The sequence below is a fragment of the Panthera onca genome, chromosome E1, assembly GCF_046562875.1.
Source record: "Panthera onca isolate mPanOnc1 chromosome E1, mPanOnc1 haplotype 2, whole genome shotgun sequence".
NCBI classification, from domain to species: Eukaryota; Metazoa; Chordata; class Mammalia; order Carnivora; family Felidae; genus Panthera; species Panthera onca.
This window is the reverse complement of record NC_138352.1, coordinates 24,011,437-24,024,613: the sequence shown is the minus strand read 5'-3', so window position 1 is coordinate 24,024,613 and position 13,177 is coordinate 24,011,437. Positions and strand designations below refer to the sequence as shown.

At 43.0% G+C, this 13,177-nt stretch overlaps 1 long non-coding RNA gene across 5 annotated transcripts in view; it reads left to right on the top strand.

The window, feature by feature from the left end:
* LOC132688293 (uncharacterized) overlaps positions 1–13,177 on the top strand; it is a 228,654-nt gene that overhangs the window by 181,604 nt on the left and 33,873 nt on the right. For 4 of the 5 annotated variants that reach the window (XR_014136051.1, XR_013552090.2, XR_013552089.2 and 1 more), the window contains one exon: positions 11,971–13,025. The exons of the other annotated variant lie outside the window; for it this stretch is intronic. This is a non-coding gene — a long non-coding RNA (uncharacterized LOC132688293). The remainder of the gene's footprint in view (positions 1–11,970; positions 13,026–13,177) is intronic. 5 annotated transcript variants of the gene reach the window in all.

Genomic DNA, 13,177 nt, shown 5'->3' with positions numbered 1-13,177 from the left:
TCCTTTCTAAGCCCTAAAACATACCCAGTTGCCTTGACAAGTTTGCCCTAAATGAGGTATTTTAACAATGAGCCTTGGGGGGGACCTCCACAGAGCATGTACATCTAGTTGAGGGACAACCTGATAACTCAGTGATATAACGGCCATGATATATTCGTAATCTTGAATATTTCCTCCTACCTTCTCAGAGAATCTGATTACCTACCTCCCTGCGTATCCGCCGGATTTTTCCTCAATCAATGGGGCTTTGATTATGGATATCTAGTAAAGCCTCTGTTTTCCATAGGAGATTTGATCAGCCTCTGCAGAAACTAAACAGCTTGTGTTTTGTCAACATCAATTCCCAGCTTAGATTAGAATCATTAGTGGCAGAGCGAGTGCTATTTGGCAGAGCGGTGATAATTAAGGCAGCAAACAGGGACCTGCATAAATCTGCCCATATTTTGCATGGGTGATGGGATGAAGACACGTCACGGGGACTTCTGAAACAGACGATAACTGGAGATCAGGGGTCCATCCCTACCCCACACGCAGAAACCGTGTTAAAATACCCAGGGGACACACAAAAAAACCAAGGAAATGCCTCATCAGCACTGAAAATGAGGATGGAATTTCAGCAACACGTTACAAAGTTTGAAGTATCTGGGCACGCTACAGAGGAAGCGCCAAGGATAACAAAGTCTCCGTTCCCCTTGTTTAGAAAAGGCAGGTGTTGGCAGGGATGAGTGGTGAGTGGAGAAGGGTTTACCAGCACTCCGGACAAACAAAGCCCTGATGTGATGCACCGTGTCAATGTTCCTGCCGTGGCCAATTTCAGCCTACCACAGCAGACAGGGGAGAGATGCGCAGATTTGGCTCCTGCAAGGCCACCCAAGCAGCTCCATCATGCCGCTGAGTATGCTGGGAAATCAGTGTAGGTAGAGGCTTGGAATAAGCCTCTCAAGTGGATGTGGGTGTCGGGGACGAGGGGGCCAACAAGAGACGGGCATCAGCTCCTTGGAGCCCTTTTTTTTCCTGCTGGGTCCGTAGCTTATCTGTGCTAGGAAATGAAGGAACAACTCAGCCAGGGGGAAAGCTAGGGCAGACCGGGTTTTCTCTCCATCAGAGACTCTCAGCTGCCCTCTGTTTGCCAGGGCAGACACTGTGGCCTCCATAAAGGAGGAGCATAGAGAGGCCACGTAGAAGAAAGAGCTAGATTTAGAAAGATGTCCTAGTACAAAGATGCTCATGAAATAGAACGCGTGTAACGTGATAACAAAGATATGACCAGGGTCACTGTTGTCACATTAAGAGTGAGAATGGGGGGGGGGGGTGGCGCCTGGGTGGCCCAGTCGGTTAAGCATCGACTTCGGCTCAGGTCATGATCTCGCACAGTTCGTGAGTTCGAGCCCCGCGTCGGGCTCTGTGCTGACAGTGTGGAGCCTGCTTGGGATTCTCTGTCTCCCTCTCTCTGCCCCTCCCCTACTCTCTCACTCTCTCAAAAGAAATAAAATAGGGGCGCCTGGGTGGCTTGGTCGGTTAAGCGTCCGACTTCGGCTCAGGTCATGATCTCACGGTCTGTGAGTTCGAGCCCCACGTCGGGCTCTGTGCTGACAGCTCAGAGCCTGGAGCCTGTTTCGGATTCTGTGTCTCCCTCTCTCTCTGCTCCTCCCCTGTTCATGTTCTGTCTCTCTCTGTCTCAAAAAAATAAATAAACGTTAAAAAGAATTAAAAAAAAAAAAAAGAAATAAAATAAATATTTTTTTGAAAAAGATGAGAACAGGCTAAACTTCTGAGCAGAAGATAAAAGAATTTTCAGATCGAGTGAAAGGCAAATCCTAGCTGTTTGTAGTAGAGAGGCCCAAAGTAACACGGCACAAAGAGTGAAAATATTCAGTATTTCAGGAAAATGAAAAAAACAAACTCAGCGCATGATTTTACTATCACACAAAATGGAATTTAAGACTAAAAGCATTTGTGATTTGTGGGGGAAAAAAGGGTTATGTGGTATTAATGAAAAATTCAAAACAAGAAAAGAGTCATGAAACTTTATGTGCCAAAAAAAAAAAAAATCATGTTGAGATATATTATAGATGAGAAACAATTGATACAATCTTGGTATCAATTTTTTTTTAATTTTTTAATGTGATTTATTTTTGAGAGAGAGAGACAGAGCATGAGCTGGGGAGGGGCAGAGAGAGAGGGACACGCAGAATGGGAAGCAGGCTCCAGGCTCTGAGCTGTCAGCACAGAGCCTGACATGGGGCTCGAACCCACAGACCGCGAGATCATGACCTGAGCTGAAGTCGGACACTTAACCGACTGAGCCACCCGGGTGCCCCCTTGGTATTGTATTTTTAACACAATGCGACTTTTAGGATTTGACAAAATATGATATAGATGAGTGGAATATTTAAAAAAAAATTTTTTAATGCTTATTTATTTTTGAGAGAAGGAGAAAGACAGAGCATGAGCAGGGGAGGGGCAGAGAGAGAGGGAAACACAGAATCCAAAGCAGGCTCCAGGCTCCAAGCTGTCAGCACAGAGCCCGACACGGGGCTCGAACCTATGAACTGTGAAGTCATGACCTGAGCCGAAGTTGGACGCTCAACCAACTGAGCCACCCAGGCGCCCCTAGATGAGTGGGATATTTTAATTATTACATTTGATTTAATAACTATGTATATAGGTTTTTGTACTCCCCAAAATATTGATTTCTTTAAATCTCCAGTGAAACATGATAACACACGTTCAATAAATATCTATTTTGTGTCTGCCAAATGTCAAGCCTTATACTCGATAGGGGACAAAATGTCAACAGGCTGGTCGCAGACCCTGCCACGGGCACTCACGTGCCAGGCATGCTTCTAGAAGTTGGGGGTGCAGCAGGGGACAAAACAAACCGAGGTCCCTAGTCCCACGGAGCTTATGTTCTAGGGGGAGAGTACAGGTGGTAACAAAGACACACGGAATATGGCAAATGAAGGATAACAAAGCAGAATGACAGAGTGACAGGATATCATGCCGTTTTAGAGTTGAGCTTCGGGGAAAGCTCTGATCAGTGGCGTTTGAACAGAAGTCACCTGCAGGAGGCAGGAAGATATTGGAGAAGAGCTCTCTATGTAGAGAATGGCAGGAAGAGAGGCTCTTTATCCTTGTTGGGGTTTTTTCCTCAACTTTTTTTAAACTTCTAGAATCGAGTATTTTATTGTCAGTCTTTCTTGGTTTCTGATAAACCTAAGGCTCCCCCCCTTTTATTTTTGGGGGGCTTTGATCGTATCCTTTATATTTTTTAAATTTCTAAAAAGTTTATAATTGAAGTTTTCATGTGCCTTTTGGCCCAACACTAATTTTCTTTTTAATCGTTTATTTATTTTTGAGAGTGCAAGTTGGGGAGGGGCAGCGAGAAGAGAAGAGAGGATCCGTCTCAGGCTCTGTTCTGACAGCAGAGAGCCCGTTGCGGGGCTCGAACTCATGAAGCGGGAGATCATGACCTGAGCAGCAGTCGAAACGCTCAATTGACTGAGCCACCCAGGTACCCCTGGCCCAACACTAATTTTAAAAGAACATTTTAAAATTTCCCCATCTGGCTACAATTTTGGGGGGAGGGGACCACCCTTTTATTATGCTTTAAAAATTTTTTTTAACATTTATTCATTTTTGAGAAACAGAGACAGAGTGTGAGCGGGGTAAGGGGAGAGAGAGAGGGAGACACAGAATCGGAAGCAGGCTCCAGGCTCCGAGCTGTCAGCACAGAGCCCGACGCGGGGCTCGAACTCAGTGACCGCGAGATCATGACCTGAGCCGAAGTGGGATATTTGACCGAGCCACCCAGGCGCCCCTATTATGCTTTAATTTCTTTTTGCTTTGAGCCAGAGCCTTAGCCTGAATAATTTCTCTTCTTAAAATGCCTGGTATATGATGAAATCCAGTTCAGTGTCTCCACGTTGCTCAATGTCATTGGCTCTAATTCATGTATCCCACATGCTTCAGCTCTGCTGAACTTTCGTTTGCTTGAAACTGCCCTTGACTCCCAGTTTTGAGACTGTAAGTCATGCCGTTATGGAACATTTCTCTCTTCTGCTCATTGTGCTAGTCAGGGATTTTCAGAAGAACAAAACCAGTAGAATGAACGTGTGTGGTGTGTGGGTGTAGGGGGAGAAAGAAAGAGAGAGATTTATTATGAGGGATTGACTCATGGGACTTGGAAGGCTCAGAAGTCCCAAGATCTGCAGTTGCCAAGTCGGAGACCCAGGAGAGACAGTGTGTGGTTCTCATCCCCATCTGAAGGGCTGACAACCAGGAGAGTCTACGGTGGAGGGTCCAGTCAGAAGGCCAACTGGCTAGATACCCAAGAAGAGCCGATATGTTTCAGTTTGAGTCTAAAGGCAGGAGAAGACAGATGACCCAGCTCAAGACAGTCAGGCAACAGGAACAAAAGGAGTTCCCTCTTAGTCTTTTTGTGGCTGTATTCAGATCTCCAGCGGATTGGATGAACCCTGGCCACATTAGCAAGGGCAGTCTGCAGGGGCACTTGGGTGGTTCCATTGGTTGAGCTTTGGACTCTCGACTTCAGCTCAAGGCATGATCCCAGGGTCATGAAATGGAGCCCTGGGTTGGACTCCACGCTGAGCTTGAGATTCTCTCTCTTTCCCTCTGCCCCTCTCCCCCATGGCGTGCGTGCACTCTCTCTCTATGATAAATAAACTTTTTATTTAAAAAAAAAAAAAAGAAGGGCAATCTGCTTTATCCAGTTTACTGACTCACGTGAGTCACCCAGGAACACCCTCTGAGACATACTCAGAATAATGTTTGACCAAATGTCTGGGCACCCTGTGGCCCAGGCAAGACTATGTTAGTGGCTTCTACTGTGTACTCCCAGCATCCCTTTCAGTCCCTATCCTGAGATTTTTTTTTTAGTATAGTATGTCCATTGCTTGGTTGACTAGATGGCACCCCCCACGTCCTTAAATGTCACCTGATCAGAGAGGCTTTCCCTGAACCCCATTTCTGAAGTAGCATGCTAACCTGTCACTCACTCTGCTTCATTATCCTTCACCTGTCATACTTGTGTGTCCCTTATTATTATCTGTGTCCTCCCACTAGAATCTAAGCTCCATGGAAGCATGACTTTTATTGACTGCTGTATTTACTGTTTCTGGAAGAGCTCCTGGTACATTGTGGAGATCCAGTCAATGGGCAGTTAATAAAATGCAGGAATAAATAAAAATAATTTATTATGACTAAGTGTGTGGTAGGCATATAAGGATGGTTCAACATTAGGTAATAAGTAGAATATTCTCGAGATGTAGTTAATGCAATTAATATGTAAAAAAAAAATTAATGTAATGATCTTGATGTCCAAAAGGAAAGGATTACCAACCCCCCTCCAAAAAAACAAAAGAAAACTTCATCAATCTATAATTGAAGTTTTATTCCTTAAAATGGCCAAAAAAATCATAGTCATAGTGAAACACTGAAAGCTTTGTCATTAAAATGTATCAGGGTTCAGTAAACTATGGTCTACAGGCCAAAACCAGTTACGTTTATTTGTTAGTTATTGTGTATAGCTAGCTGCCTTCATGCTACAATGGTAGAGTTGAGTGGTTGTGACAGAAATAGAATCACCTCCAAAGCTAACAATATTTACTATTTGACTCTTTACAGAACAAAAAGCTTGCTGACCTCTAACAAAGAACAAAAGGAAAAAAAAATCCACATACATAGATATTGTCAATCTTATTCTAGAATTCCCATCAACATAGCAAGATAGGAAATAGAAAAAAAGAGATATTAATTAGTAGGAAAAAGTAGAGAAAATTACCATTATCTGGCACTATTAATTTTCTACATGGGAAACTTTTTAAAATTTTTTAATTTTTTTTTATTTTAGAGAGAGAGAGAGAGAGAGTGCATGAACAGGGGAGAAGGGCATAGGGGAAGAAAGAGAGAGAGAGAGAGAGAGAGAGAGAGAGAGAGAACGAACCCTAAGCAGGCTCCATGCACAGCATGGAGCCCAATGTGGGCCTCGATCCCACAACCCTGGGATTTATGACCTGAGCTGAAATCAAGAGCTAGACGCTCAACCAACTGAGCCACCCAGGCACCCCTCTACATGGGAAACTTAAGCGACTCGATTCAAAGCTATTAGGACAATCAAGAAAATTTGCCAAGATGACCCACTAAAAGGTGATTAAATGTCCTCACATTTTGATAACAAATATAAATAATCAGTAAAGAGAAACACATGCCCAGCCTAACTTTCACTTTATATTCTTTTCCATGAAATCTATGTAACTTTACTCTGAATAGTAAAGACTTGGAGTAAGTGAAGAGTCATAGCACATTCTTGGACAGGGAGATTCAATATTGTGAAGATGTCAACTCTTCCAAAATGAATCTTCAGATCTCCTGCAATTCTGCCCGAAATTCCAATAAGAATATCCAGACATTCTTGAAAACATCAATTGGTTTTGCGTGTATTGGTCAGAATAAGCTAGATTATGATTCAGGAACATGCAGTCCCTCTGTCCTTAGTGGCTTAAAACAGCAACGACCTATTTCTGATGCAACATGGCCCGTGGATGATTGGCTTTGTTTGTTTGACTGATAAAAGAGACCTGTAGAGGGTCTCAAACTGACAGTTAAGTATAATGGCCTGGAAGTAACACATGTCCCTGTGTTCACAATCAGCACCGGAACAAGTCACAAGGCCCCCCTTCAATGGCTGGTTATGAATCCTATTCCTCCCCCAAAGAGAGGACCAGATGACAGTGGCAGCAGTGACTTCCTACTGGGGTAGGGATGGAACACTGAGAAGGTGGGTATTCTGCCTTGCCAGATATAAAGATCTGTTTTAAGTTGCATTAATTAAGAGAGCGTGTGCTGTATTATGGATGGACAGGCCAACTAACGCAACGCAACAGAAAGGGCCGAGACAGAGCAATTTAGTTAGAATTTAGCCCATGAGAAAAGTGCCATTAATGAAAAAAACCTAAAAGCCAACATAGTCTTGAAATCTCAAACTCTGGTTTAATTGACGATTTCAGAGGATGTCAATATGATGTTAAAAATCATAGCAATGAAAGGGCAAGTAACAATAGCACAGTATTTTTCTAAAGTCTTTTTCAGTTTCTTTTTTTTCTTAATGTTCATTTATTTTTGAGGGAGAGAGAGAGACAGTGAGGAGGAGGGGCAGAGAAAGAGGAGAGAGAGAATCCTAAGCAGGGTCCACGCTATCAGCACAGAGCACAATGTGGGGCTCGACTTCATCAACCGTGAGATCGTGACCTGAGCTGAAATCGAGAGTCGGACACTTAACCGAGTGAGCCCCCCAGGCACCTCGCCTTTTTAAGTTTCTAACCAGGAAGATTAAAAGTCATTTTTCAGGTTGAGAGAGAAAGTCAAATGTCAAAAGGATTTTCCTTCTCTGAAAATGGGCAATTGTGAGACTAGTGTGCCAGAGGTGTAAGACCCCTCTGGCCAGGGCAAGACCACAGGAAGTCAAAGTGACTTGGGTTAAAACAGCCAAGCGGTGTTCTCAGCCCATCGGTAGGGTATTAGGGACCCAGCACAGCAATGGGTGACAAAGAAAGGATGGGTTAACCAAGTAAAAATGGAAAACTCATGGCATTGGATAAAAAAGACACCAATCTCTCCCTAGGCGTTCTTCTTCTTTTATATATTGCTTTAGATTTTTCTAAAACTTAGGACATTAGTTGAATTTGTATTTTATACGCAATTTCAAAAGTAGCATTGGTAGATTTTATCTGGGTTTTAAAATCCTCTTTTAATTGAAATATGCATACAAAAAAGTGCACAAATTACACACCTATGGCTTGATGAAATACCACACAATAAGCACACCGAAGTAATCACCACCCCGAGTGTTACCTAGAAGATTCCTCATATTTCTTTCCAAGTACTGTTTACTCCCCCCAACCCCCTCATACATTAGTTTGGCCTGTTTTTGAACCATATATACATGAAACTACCCAGTATGATCTTCTGTGGGTTTTGTCTGTTTTGAAACATTTTTTAATGTTTATTTATTTTTGAGAAAGAGAGATACAGAGTGAGAGTGGGGGACGGCCAGAGAGAGAGGGAGTCACAGAATCCGAAGCAGGCTCCAGGCTCCGAGCTGTCAGCACAGAGCCTGACGCGGGGCTCGAACTCACAAACCAGAGATCAAGACTTGAACCAAAGTCGGACACTTAACCAACTGAGCCACCAGGCGCCCCGTTGTTTGTGGGTTTTTTTTTGCTGGTTTCTTTTGCTCAGCACTTTTTGTGAGATTCATTCATGGTGTTGCATGTAGAATTAGATCCCTTCATTTTCACTGTTGCATGGTTTTCTAAGGAGTGAAAAACTGTAATTTATTTATCTAGATTATTGTTGATAGAATTTGATGGATTAGGGTTCTTTCCTGTTTCTTTTTACTGTTAAAAATAATGTTGCTCTTCTTGGTATGTGTTTGGTTTTTGGTGCACACTGGATATATAACTGTGAGTAGAATTTTTAAGTCATGGATCATACATATATTCAACTTAAGTAGTTAATACCGAAGAACATATATATAATTTTAAATTTCTTTATTTATTTTGAGAGAGGAATAGAGAGAGAGCAGGGGAGGGGCCGAGAGAGGGAGAGAGAGAGAATCCCAAGCAGACTGTACGTTGTCAGCATAGAGCCTGAGGTGAGGCTCAAACTCACAAACCTTGAGTCATGACCGAAGTCGAAATCAACAGTCAGTCGCTTAACTGACTGAGCCACTCAGGCGCCCCCAAACAAGATTTTAAAGTGATTTGCTAATTTACATTTCCACCTGCTGTGTATGGAAGTTTTTGTTATTTCACATTATTGCCCAAACTTGGTAATATTAGTGTTTATGGTGGGTATGCTTTAGTGTCTCATTGTATTTTTAATTTTTATTTCCCTGATGAATATGACATTGAGCACCTTTATTTATATTTATTGGCCATTAATTTTTTTTCATGTTTCTTTATTTTTGAGAGAGAGAGAGAGAGAGAGAGCAGGAGAAGGGCAAAGAGAGGGAGACACAGAATCTGAAGAAGGTTCCAGGCTATGAGCTGTCAGCACAGAACCTGAGTGGGGCTCAGACTCACAGACTCACAGAGATCATGACCTGAGCCAAAGTTGGACCCTTAACTGACTGAGCCACCCAGGCATCCCATTTATTGGCCATTTTGATGTTCTTTGTCAAATTCGTCTTCAAGTTCCTTGCCTAGTTTTTTGGGAGGAGATATTATGTTCTTTCATATTGAGCTGTAAGAGGTCTTCATATATTCTGGGTACAGTCCTTTTGTTGGATTTTGTAAATATTTCTCCCATTTGGTAACTTATATTTCCACTGTTTCATTGTGTCTTTTTATTATTTTTAACATCAGTGAAGTCCAATTTATTGCTTATTTCTCTTATGATTAGCTTTTTTTCCCGCTGAAGCAGTCCTGCTCTAGTCCATGAGCATAAAAAATTCTTTGATATTATTTTCTAGAAGCTATATTGTTTTATCTTCCACACTTAGAATTTAAATCTACCTGGAACTGATTTGTGCATATGGTGTTAAGTAGGGAATCATGTTTTACTTTTTCTTTCCATATGGCTATCATATTCCTAAATAACAGGATATATCATGCTCATGCAAGGTTAGACCCAATATTGTGAAAATACCAATTATCTCCAAGTTGATCTATACATTTAGTGCAATTCCAATGAAAGGACCAGCAGGTTTCTTTGTGGAAATTGACAACGATCTCTAAATTCATTTGGAGATGCACAAGACCAACAAAAGTACATTCTTTAAGAAAAATAATGTAGGAAGATGTATTCTACTGAAGATTGTATTATACAGTCAAGGTACAGTAATTAAAACCAGGCAATATAGAGACAAGGCCAAACAAATAGACCAGTAAAATAAAATGGAAGTTGAGAAATAGATACTCATATATGGCTACTCAATTTAAGAGCAAGATGACATCGCATAGCAGTAGAGAAGAGACAATCCTTAAAAGTATTCTAGTTTTAGGGGCACCTAGGTGGCTCAGTTGGTTAAGCGTCCAACTTCGGCTCAGGTCATGATCTCACAGTTCATGAGTTCAAGTCCCACATCGGGCTCTGTACTGACAGCTCAGAGCCTGAAGCCTGCTTTGGATTCTGTGTCTCCTTCTCTCTCTGCCCCTTCCCCACTCATGCTCTGTCTCTTTCTCTTAAAAATAAAAAAACATTAAAAAAATTTTTTTAAATACTCTGATTTTTAGTTTAATGTAGTAATTGAAGTTAGAAAGGTAGTAAGTTGTAGTTAGACATTTTAGATACGTGTCATTTTCAAGTATGATATCCTTTGATGTTTTGTAGTTTTAATGGTGATAGTTAAGGGAAAGGTCTGGGATGTTTAAGGTTCAAATAAATGCAGTCAGTTAAAGCCTGTTGTTCTAAACATCTGCCATATGGTTGTGATTCTACCGTCTCTATAGAAACATATCTTGATTGCAGACAAAATATGTGATGAGCCAAGGAAGTAACTGAGAACTTCCTTTGAGACTAACGCTGTTCAAATCTCATGCGGCTAACGAAGGTGTATGTATGGTTGACCTTTCTGGGGTCAAGTTTTAGAATTCACATGTGCCGATCAAGTCAACACACACAAAAAGAGAAGGAAAAAGATGGGTGTCTGACAATGGTCAACTAGATGTGTGGTCAAGGGGTACAGAACCTTGGAGGAAGTAGCCATTGGATTGGACTCGTGTGTTCACAAAGCACTTCTCGGACAAGGTGGATTTGTGTTAAGCCTTGAAATAGGAGTAGCTTTTGGAGAAGTACATGGACGAGGGTAGAGTCATCGCTGGTGTAGGCAGACATGAGAAAATGAAAGACGGGGAAATGAGCATTCTATTTGTCTATATGCTGGGGTGGGGGGGGGTGTATACATAATGTGTGGGGACAAGCAGCAGAGTGGGGTAGAACATTTAGGTTGACGAATAGTAGAAAATAGCTTGAGTTGGTAGACTGGAGCCATGTTACAGGGGAACTTGAAAAATAGCAGAGGAATTCGAATTTACATAAGAAGCAGGAGAGAGCTGGGACTTGTCGGTACCGTGTCACTTTGTCCCCAGTCCTTGGCAGAGCGCATGGACTATCAGACATACTCGTTGACATTTGTTGAATAAATAAACAGGAGAAATAGCAGGATTCAGGAAGTAATAGCTAGTCTCTGCCCTGGGTTAGCACATAAAACCCCTAATAGAGCCATCATCTCCCACATGAAACGCTTCCAGGACACGGATGGTTGCCGACATTTAGGAATGTTCGAAATCAGAATGGCTCACATAGTCACGGACTTCACGGTAAGGAGTGTTGCACTGACAAAACACTGATCATTAACTGCCATTTTATTTTCGTTATTTTTAAACTTATGTTATTTTTTTTTTAATTTCCATTTTAGTTTCATTACATTTTAATTTATTTTTGAGAGAGAGCATGTGAGCAGGGGAGGGGCAGAGACAGAGGGGGACAAAGGATCTAAGGTGAGCTCTGTGCCGACAGCAGAGAGCTCCGTTTGGGGCTCAAACCCACGAACCGTGAGATCATGACCTGAGCCAAAGTCGGACGCCCACCTGACTGAGCCACTCAGGCCCCCCATTCATTTCCATTTTAAAAAACCCAAAGGAGGGGCACCTGGGTGGCTCAGTCGGTTAAACGTCTGACTCTCCATCTCAGCTCAGGTCTTGATTGCAGGGTCGTGAGTTCAAGCCCCACGTTGGGCTCCATGCTGGGCGTGAAACCTACTTCAAGAAAGAAAAGAAAAGAAAAAGCCCAGAGGGAAAACAACTCTCTCTCTCTGAATCCTATCCTCCAGTTCCAACTATATCTTTTAAGAGACCATGGAGATGATCAACCCAGGAAAATAATATGGGATTTGCCTTTTTTTTTTTTAAGGAAGACATCGATAATAAATGCTATTTTTGGTTACAGGTTTATGCTTCTGCCTGTCTGCACATTCAAGGTTAAGTTAATAAGATGTGGGGGTCTAGCACTCCATCTGTTCATTCTCCTACTACAGAGAAGGGCAAAGTCAATACCTCACCCTGCAGGTACCACCTGATGATGCCTTCCTAATCACCACTCCCCTCTAGCTGCCACCTGTCCTGGATCTCACCCAAAGACCCTTTAGGGAAAGGTGAAACCCTTCATTAGCACCTCTATGAGCTTCACCCCTCCTTGCCTGAGAATTCTTTCCCAGGGCATGAACAGGAAGTGTCAAGTCCAGTAATTGGGCCAAACGATACTGTTATACTGTTCTCTTGTGCTGTGCCCACAGCATCCATGAGGCCCCGCAATTGCTCGTGGAATCTCCAAGCTAAGAGACCAGAGAGAGAACCGTCCAAGCACACAGCATTTTCCAGTTGAGGAGACCGAGCCTCCCGGAATGACTTGCCCAAAGACACACACACCTGGTTAGTGGGGCGGTGGGAACGAAGCCCAGACTCTGCCCCTAGCCAGCTGTTCTCACGCTTAGCCACCCTGCCTTGCTCCTTTCTCATGGCTCACCATTTTGTAGCCCTGATTTTTGCCTTCATGTCAAGTCAAAGCCGTGCGCTTGTTACAAAGTGAGTTTACAAGGCTGATAACCCACTGCCTCCCACATAGTACCGTCCCCCACGGGGCGGTTCTGTGGTTCCAGGCTCTCCGGGCAGCTGCCCAAAGTGAATCAAAGCTGGAAAGTCTTGTGACTTGAGGCCCTCTTGGTTGAAAATGACTTCTCTCCAGGACATGTGGCCCCCGACAACGTTTATGCTGAGTTGCTTGTGCAGCATGGCGAATAAGGGCTCTTAAGCTGACAGGCTATGAGAGCGATGGTCCACACTGCAGAGCATCTGGGAAATCCAAAACCACAAAATGCAAATGGATGGGTGCAGGGCGCATCACCTTCATTGTCAATGTCGGAAAAGTGTATCTCGCTCCGGCCGACATTTGATGGAATGTGACATCCGGAAAGGACATGGTGCCCCACAGCCCTCCATTTCCAGGTAAATCAGTGAAAGCCCAGAAAGGGCAGGTGACTTTTAGTGGCTGAGTGGGAATGACATCTTTCCTAAGACTCCTGGTCTAGCGTTCTTGTAACTGTGTTTCCGTTAGAAGAAAATGCTTCCGTGAAAGTGGCATTGAGTTGTTCAGATTT